Source organism: Schistocerca nitens, chromosome 1, assembly GCF_023898315.1.
Source record: "Schistocerca nitens isolate TAMUIC-IGC-003100 chromosome 1, iqSchNite1.1, whole genome shotgun sequence".
NCBI classification, from domain to species: Eukaryota; Metazoa; Arthropoda; class Insecta; order Orthoptera; family Acrididae; genus Schistocerca; species Schistocerca nitens.
In genome coordinates this window covers 834,142,828-834,151,818 of record NC_064614.1, presented here as the reverse complement: position 1 = coordinate 834,151,818, position 8,991 = coordinate 834,142,828, and the positions used below count along the sequence as shown (strand labels likewise).

At 39.1% G+C, this 8,991-nt stretch overlaps 1 protein-coding gene across 1 annotated transcript in view; it reads right to left on the bottom strand.

Moving 5' to 3' along the window:
- The window catches only part of LOC126263014 (CLIP domain-containing serine protease HP8-like), a 107,688-nt gene that overhangs the window by 7,599 nt on the left and 91,098 nt on the right, over positions 1-8,991 (bottom strand). The window lies entirely within an intron of this gene.

The following is an 8,991-nucleotide window of genomic DNA, read 5'->3' as shown; positions in this document are numbered from 1 at the left end:
ACAGGAATGTCATTTGGATCTGCGGACTACAAAATCCCCATGTAATACTGGAACCTGAACTGGACAGCCCAAAGTTAATTTATTTTGCAATGCATTGATGACAAAGGTTTATGAACCTTTCTCTTTTGATAACAGTATGGTTACTGGAATAAAGATACAAGAATCACATTTTTCAGCAGGATGGAGCTCCACCCCATTGGCATCTGAATGTTCGATGTTTCCTGAATGAATCTCTACCTCAGTGATGGATAAGTTGCATGGAGAATAAAGACTTAGCACTTCACTTTGGGCCACTGAGGTCACCTGATTTCACATTCTGCAATTTTTTTCCTGTGAGAGCTTGTGAAATGTGCAGTTTATGTACCATATCTTCTCACAGATCTGAATGCTTTTCCCACTTGAAAGACCTAAGTATCCATGCAGCCAGAGGAGGATATATTGCACATTTCTCACCTTCCACATATGTATAATCAAATGTAATTTACAGAATTAAAATGCAACATACAGTGCAGGAAATATAGGCAATTGAAATTGTGACCATCTTTTTGTATCACCCTGGTATAACACTATCACATTCATTCATATTGCCTGGCTAGGGTGCAGTCTAAGTGATACAAATTAAAAATCTGCAGATATAGCACTAATAAAGGGCATTGTGGTTCATTGATAATGTGCCAGACCAAGGTATCGCTTCTTTTACGTAGGGCAGTGATTGTTTATGTGAAAAATGCTGAGTTGCATTGAGGTTCAGAGTCCACATCAAATCCTTAAGTCCTCTGTAAATTGGTGGTTAAGTCAGTTCAAATGTTGGAGGAAGGCAATGGCACAACACCTCCAATAGGACCATTCGTAGTAAGCCAACCTTCGAGTTACCGACAGCTTGTAGGGCAACAATGATAGCTATGTTTGCCATGGTACTAGCACCATGATTAATAATTGTAATGCCACACTGTGATATAGAAGTGTTTTTGTCACTAAATGTGTATGTCTGCAAACCCAAAATGATGAAACTACCTTTTTTCCTTTTTTTTTTTTTTGGGTAGGGGGGGGGGGGCAGTTGTTCTGAAAGATATAAAAGTTTAAACAGTACATGGACATAAAAGGCTGGCTAACTGCTCATTAATGATCAATGAGCCAGATATTTTGAAACACCATAAATGCTGTGCCCAAGTAAGTTGAATCTGAGTAATGAGCACTTAAGTATTCTACACTTTGCGAGTTAAAAATGAGGCAATTTTGTAAGTACACCAAAAGTATAATCCATAGCATAAAATACAATTCATGAAACAATTTCAATACACAGGCACCTACGGTTGGGTACATGACATCATGGAACCACTAGAAGCTGCTATAATATACGTTCTTTAAAAAACACTGAAGATGTACTTTTGGACATCCAACAGTATCACACTGCTTAACAAACCAATAATAAATTTCTGTTTCTGAAGAGACATTTAGGTGCAAAAATGTGAATAAATGGTTCAATTTTATGTTCAACCATACTTACATGAAATGGAGCCAACCGTGTAATTACTAGTGCGAAAGCTTGAGAAATTGCATAATATTATAGCTCTGAGAAACATAGAACATTTTGCTACTCGCCATAAAGTGGAGTGTTGAGTTGCAGGCAGACACAACAAAAGGGTTGTGCAAGTAAGCTTTTGGCCAAAAGCCCTTTCTTCTGACTTAGACAACATTCACACAAGCACAACTCATATGACCACTGTGTCTGGCTACCAAGACTGCAAGCAACAATATATGTTGGGAAAAGCAATCTGGGTGGTGGTGATAAGATGGAGACTGGGGTGGGAAGGGGGGGTGGGATAGCAGGGCAGGGGGGGGGGGGGGGTTTACAGGAAAGTGCTGCTTGTGGGAGCATACAGGGACAAGGTGGGGAGATGGTAGGGCAGCTACGTGCAGTCAGGAGGTTACACAGAGGGTGGGGGAGCAGAAAAGGAGGGGAGTAAAAAGACTGTGGGTGTGTTGGTGGAATAGAACGCAGTGTAGTGCTGAAATGGAAACAGAGAAGGGGATTGACAGGTGAAAGACAGTGACTAATGAAGGTTGAGGCCAGGAGGGTTATGGATAATGTAGGATATATTTCTACATCTACATGATTACCCTGCTATTCACAATAAAGTGCCTAGCAGAGGGTTCAATGAACCACCTTCAAGCTGTCTCTCTACCATCCCACTCTCAAACGGCACACGAGAAAAACGAGCACTTAAATTTTTCTGTGCGAATCCTGATTTCTCTTATTTTATCATTTCTCCCTATGTAGGTGGGTGCCAACAGAATGTTTTCACAATCAGAGGAGAAAACTGGTGATTGAAAATCATGAGAAGATCCTGTTGCAACAAAAAACAGCCTTTGTTTCAATAATTACCACTCCAATTCACGTATCATGTCTATGGCACTATCTCCCGCATTTGGCGATAATACAAAACAAGCCATCCTTCTTTGTACTTTTTCAACATCATCCGTCAGTCCCACCTAATGCAGATTCCACACAGCACAGCAATACTCTAGAACAGGGCGGACAAATGTGGTGTAAGGAGTCTCTTTAATAGACCTGTTGCACCTTTTAAGTGTTCTGCCAATAAATCACAGTCTTTGGTTTGCTCTAACCACAACATTATCTATGTGATCATTCCAATTTAGGTTATTTGTAACTGTAATCCCTAAGTATTTTGTTGAATTTACAGCCTTCAGATTTGCGTGACTTATCGCGTAATCAATATTTAGCGGATTTCTTTTAATACTCATGTGAATAACTTCACACTTTTCTTTATTCAGGGTCAATTGCCAATTTTCGCACCATACAGATGCCTTATCTAAATCATTTTGCAATTCGTTTTGGTCATCTGATGACTTTACAAGATGGTAAATGACAGCATCATCTGCAAACAATCTAAGATGGCTACTAAGATTGTCTCCTATATTGTTAATATATATCAGGAACAATAGAGGGCCTACAGCACCCTTGGCGAATGCCAGATATTACTTCTGTTTTACTCAATGACTTTCCATCTATTACTACAAACTGATCTTTCTGACAGGGAATCACGAGTCCAGTCACACAACTGAGGTGATATTCTGTAAGCACACAGTTTGGTTAGAAGACGCTTGTGGGGAATGGTGTCAAAAGCCTTCTGGAAATCTAAAAATATGGAATCAATTTGACATTCCCTGTCGATAGCACTCATTAATTCATGAGTATAAAGAGCTAGTTGTGCTTCGTAAGAATGATATTTTCTGAATCCATACTGACTAAGCGTCAATAAATCTCATTTTCTTTGAGGTACTTATAATGTTCAAATACAGTATATGCTCCAAAATCCTACTGCAAATCAAATGGGCAGAGGGTATTCTTCAATTTAGGGCCCAATGAGATGTAGTTAAAACCCTGGCAGAGAATGTGATTCAGTTGCTTCAGTCCTGTGTGGTACTGTGTTACGAAGGAAATGCTCCTCTGTGGGCAGACAGTAGGACTTTGAGAGGTGGTGGGTGACTGCAGAGATAAGGAACGGGAGATATGTTCCTGTACAAGGTTAGGAGAGACATTATGGTCTATGGAAGCCTTACTGATGCTTGATATATTTTGAGGGGGACTACTTGTCACTGCAGATGTGATGGCCATGGGTGGCTAGGTATGGAAGTGACTTCTTGGTATGGCATGGGTGGCAGCTGTCAAAGTAGATGTATTGCTAGTGGTTGATAGGTTTGATACGAATGGAGGTACTGATGTAGATGGAGGTTAACATTGAAGAAGGTGGCTTGCTAGGTTGAGGAAGACCAGGTGAAGTAAATGGGGGAGAAGGTGCGGGAGATCTGGAGGAACATGGATAAGGTGTCCTCATCCTAAATTCAGATCACGAAGATGTCATCAATGAATCTGAATTAGGTTCTGGGATGTTTAGGAAGGATTCCTCTAGATGATCCATGAATAGGTTGGTATATGATGGGGTCATGGGTCTGTCATATCTGTAATGTAGATTTGTTTTTAGATGGTGGTGGTGCCTTGAAATACAAAGTAATTCCAGGTGAGGATATAGTTGGTCATGGTGAACAGGAAGGAGGTTTTAGGTTTGGAATCCATCGTGCACTGGGAAAATTAGTGTTCAGTAGTGGCAAGCTCATGGGTATTAGGGATGTTCATGTAAAGGAAGGTGGCATCAACAATGACAAGCAGAGTGTTGTGTGGTGAAGGAACATGAGCTGAAGAATCAGTGAAGGAAACGGTTGGTGTCTTTCATACTGCAAATTAGGTTGCAGGTAGGTTGGGTCTATGAGAACAGATATTCTCTCAGTGGCGGCACAGTAACTGGTCACAACGGGGTGTACTGGGTGGTTGAGTTTATGGACTTTAGGAAGGATATAGAAGGTGGGAGTGTGGGGAGTGTTAGGGGTGAGGTAAGAGATGGACTCTGGGGAGACACTGTAGGATGGGCCAACGACTTTTTAAGAGAGACTGGAGATCATGCTGGATTTCTGGAATAGGAGTGGTGTGGCAGTTTCTGTAGGTGGATGAATTTTACAGCTGGTGGAGTCTCTCTGCAGGTTATTTTTGTTGTTCAAAACTCCAGTGGTAGAGCCTTTGTAAACAGATTTGAGTATAAAGTTTGGATCAGTTTTTAGGTGGTGGATTTCAGTTCTTTCTGCAGATATAAGGTTAGCTTAAATATTGAGTGATTTGTGGAATGATGGTGATGCAAGGCACAAAGTTCAAAAAGTGTGGAAAGTTAATGGGGGGGGGGGGGGGGTGATTTGAGGGCAGCAAGCTATGGATTACGGTTGAATGAAAAAGGAAACTATGTCAGAAGAGGGTTCAACAACAGGCGTTGTTTGAGTCTGGTAGGGTTGATGGCGAAAACGTGTTTCCACTGTAAGGAATGGGAGAAGGAGAGGTTTTCTTTAACAAGTCCACCATGACTTAATTTGGGAGTGGGGCAAAAGATAAGAGCCTTTGGGAAGGACTGATACTTCTGTGGGACTAACAATTTTGGAGGAAAGAATCATGACTGTGTTTCAGATCTGTTTAATCTCTGGATTTTGTGTGCTGGTGGGAGGGAGTTTTTGAGGGTGGGGTAAATGTAGTAGATCATGAGGCAGGGGTTGTCAGCTGTGAGTGGATGTAGGGAAGGTTTGAAGGCTGTTTTAGAGGTAGTGGATAGTGCTAGTCCAAGGCAGGAGTAGGAGACAAAACTGGTTGGAGAGTTTCTTGAGGTGGTGTCATGCATGCTGCTCTATTTCTTGGAAAGTAAGAGCTTATGTGTAAGATGGGATGCAGAAATATGAGATGCACTGCAGCAGAATTTGGGTGGAGAGGAGGTATTGCACGAAGGTGCAGGCCAATTTACATGCAAGACTAGGTTGGTGAGGATTTATGACTGGTGGAATCTGAATGGATGAAGGTAACTGTAGAAGGAGGGGTTGCAGCTGGAGATGTTTGATTTGATGGTAAGGCCATTTAGAGGGGATTCCAAGAACCAGGCAACAATGCAGGAACAGTATGTGGGACTGGGTTCTGCAAGGAATAAGGAAACTTTCTTGTATTTGCACATATATAAGGAGCAAGGATTCATGCTGGAGGATAAAAATGACTAAAAACATGTAAATAATGTAAAAATACATATGAAAAATTTGCAAAAACATGCTAAAATACATGGTAAAAATCAAAGATGAATTATGGGGATACATGATGAAACCTCTGGAAGTAGGCTGACAGTGAAAGGCAAAAACAAACGGAAACTGATGTCAAAAAACAATGAGATCAAAGACAAAAATAAATGAAAAGACTATAGTATGGGTTCTGGTTGGTGGGTGGCTATGTATGAAGAGGGGGACAGCAGCTGTGTCCAGACTAGATGAAGTTAGAGTGTGCAATCTGGAAAAAGAGAAGAAAAAGAAGGGGAGGGGTTGGGGAGAGGTTGGTAGGATGAGATACGAGTGTGTGGCAGAGAAATATATATGAAAAGTAACATGCGAAAACAAGTGACAGTGATGCAGGAAGAGTGGTCTATTTGAAAATCTAGGACTGATGATATTGGTGAGAATAATATAGGACATGAGATGGTGCAACAACAATCGACACAGTCATGTAGACATGTGTTCAGATGGGATGGTTGATACAGTGGTGTTAATTTTCATTATTATGGGTGAGTGTGGAAAATTAAGGCAAAGAGGTGGTGACAGACCACAGCATATCTAAAAAGGAGAAATACAATCAGTGGGTTAATGGAGCCATCTTTGGGTTATCATGATGCCTCCAATAATAGCTGAAATCAGTAGTTGTATCACATCATGGCATGGACACACACATTGAAAAATTTTATTAAAATGGAGTCCAGCCATGAAAATCTACACTCTTATATATGCATCAGCCTTCTTTTCACAAGACATTATGGATACTCAATTCTGATGGTCAGTAGTGCGCCTTTGCTTTGTCAACTCCAAGCCTACCAAGTTCTGGTGAAACAATGGATGAAATGGCCATCAGTATCATCCACATTCAGAGTCAAATGAACTCCTTGCAGATGGGAAAATACCATGGACAGTTTGTTTTACTGCTGTGTTCTCCCTTAAATTTCATTATCAACTAAATGCACGAATGCAACATCTTGAATATCAAGGGACAAATCTTTAAGCTCTTATGTCTTTTCTCTGATGAGAAGTAATAAATCTTTTCCTTCATTGTTTATAATTCCTTAAAAAACCTTGCAAGTCAAAGAAAAACTTATTACTCTTGAAATAGAAAAGTATTTATGGCATTCCTGATCTCAGTGAATAAATAAATGAACACACAGTTAAATACATAGACTAATAACTGATGGGTTACCAGATTTAGAGTAACACCTAGTAATAAAAACTAACATGTAAGTTACCTAAGATTGGCAATGATGATTCTCATTCTTATTTTTAAGAGATAATTTCATTTTGTTTCTGCCTTGCTCACAATTCTTTATGTTTCATGTTTGTTCTCTTCCATAGTAGACTGGTACGGAATACACATACATCTTCATGGCTACATTATCTCAAATGAATACATTGTATCCATGCAATAGCTCTGTTGGCCCAGTGGTAATGTGCCAGGCTAAAAATACAAAGGTCTCAGGTTCTATTCTCGTCCAATCTTAGGATTTTTGTATCACTTATCACTTCCTCTACATCTGGCAATGTTTGTTGATATAAAAATGCTTACTTGTATATGGTTCAGAATCCACATCACACTGTAGGTGCCCCTATAATTGGCTGGTCAATTCAGTTCAAAGGTTGGAGGAAGGCACCACATACCATCTCCTACAGAACCATGCCTCATAAAGCACTGTTGTGTTAAAAATAGTCTTCAGATTGATGACTGCTTTACTTGCTAGCTCAATTGCAGCTTCATTCCCTTATAATGTAGTCAACTTGGCAATGTAGCCATGCAGATGATTGCATATTGTCTACTAGTTTGCTATGAAGGAATATGAACATAATATATATATATATATATATATATATATATATATATATATATATATATTAAAAAAATAAAAATAAAAAATAAAAAAAAATTGGGCAAGGCAGAACGAAGTCTGAAAGTTTATCAAGGACTCAACTACACAGCTAGTTGGAGACTGGGAAAGCTAACTGATGTGAGTGCCAAAACTGAGCTCTCAGTGCTTTTATTTTTATTTTTTATTATTATTTTTTTCATAGCAATCTACATACAAGTTTCAAAGCAAGATTCAAGTAGAGCTGCTGCTAAGTTCAGGGAGATGGTTGGTTGGTTGGTTGGTTTGGGGAAGGAGACCAGACAGCGTGGTCATCGGTCTCATCGGAGTAGGGAAGGATGGGGAAGGAAGTCGGCCGTGCCCTTTCAGAGGAACCATCCCGGCATTTGCCTGGAGTGATTTAGGGAAATCACTAAGTTCAGGGAGAACTAACTGTCGTATGAAAGAGTTCCAAGTGCTGCAGCATTACTGCCAACTTGTCGATAAAACATATGACTCACTATAATGTAGTTTAGTGCTCTTTCAATTGATTGTTCTATTGAAATTTGTGTATTTTTTGAAAGTCATGTCCAGGCTCTCAGTTCGTGTCAGGTTACAGGAAAGAGTACATTACTCAGGAGTCAGTGGGAAGTCCTAAAATACTTGAAAAACCAACAATAAGAGAGAAGAGAAACAAGTGCCAATAAACAAGGGTAGCCTCCATTACAATTGGTATTTTTGACCACATTTCAATTAAAAAAAAAAAAAAAGTCGTTATTATGGTGCTACTGTGAAGTTTTAAAAATGGAAAGAAAAATGATTTTTAAATTTTGACAGTGCCTTAGGAAAAACAAATACACATCTCAAGGGTTGCTATTAACTACAGCTCAAGGCTGAGTACCAGAAGAAATGCTATAGAGATGTCCTTCAGTGTGACATGCAGCTGATCCTGAAATGAAGAGTTTGTTATGTGATATCAGCAGAATTTTTGGGCTCTACTTTTGAAGTGCCCTAGACTGAAATGCGGGAATAAAGAAATTTGTGATGCATTTGAATTTTTAGTAAAGAAAATAAGGAATTTTTTTAACTTGTGCTAAACCCCTAAAAACTTAATTAAGAGTTATATTTAGGTCACATTCTATGACTCAACATACATTTAAATCTTTATATGACTTTAAAAATTGTAAAAATCTGTTAGACCTGGTTTTGTCAAAATTGGTAGCAGTGCTGGAAAATGTGAATCATTACAAGGAATTAACAAAAGAATAAATAAATAACTTGTTAATATTCTTACCACCACACAAATTCTTCACTTTCTTGAAAAAATTGGTGTTTTTGGCACTCAGAACTATTAGATTCACCACTTACCAGTGTCACCCATTCTCCTTCCATTTTTTTATACTCCACCTAGGACTTTCCCATATCACATGAACTGAGAATATATACTAGGCATATCAAGTGAACCTTACTAAAAACTTTCTTTTTCTGATTTATAAAGTAAATATTTACCTGAAGA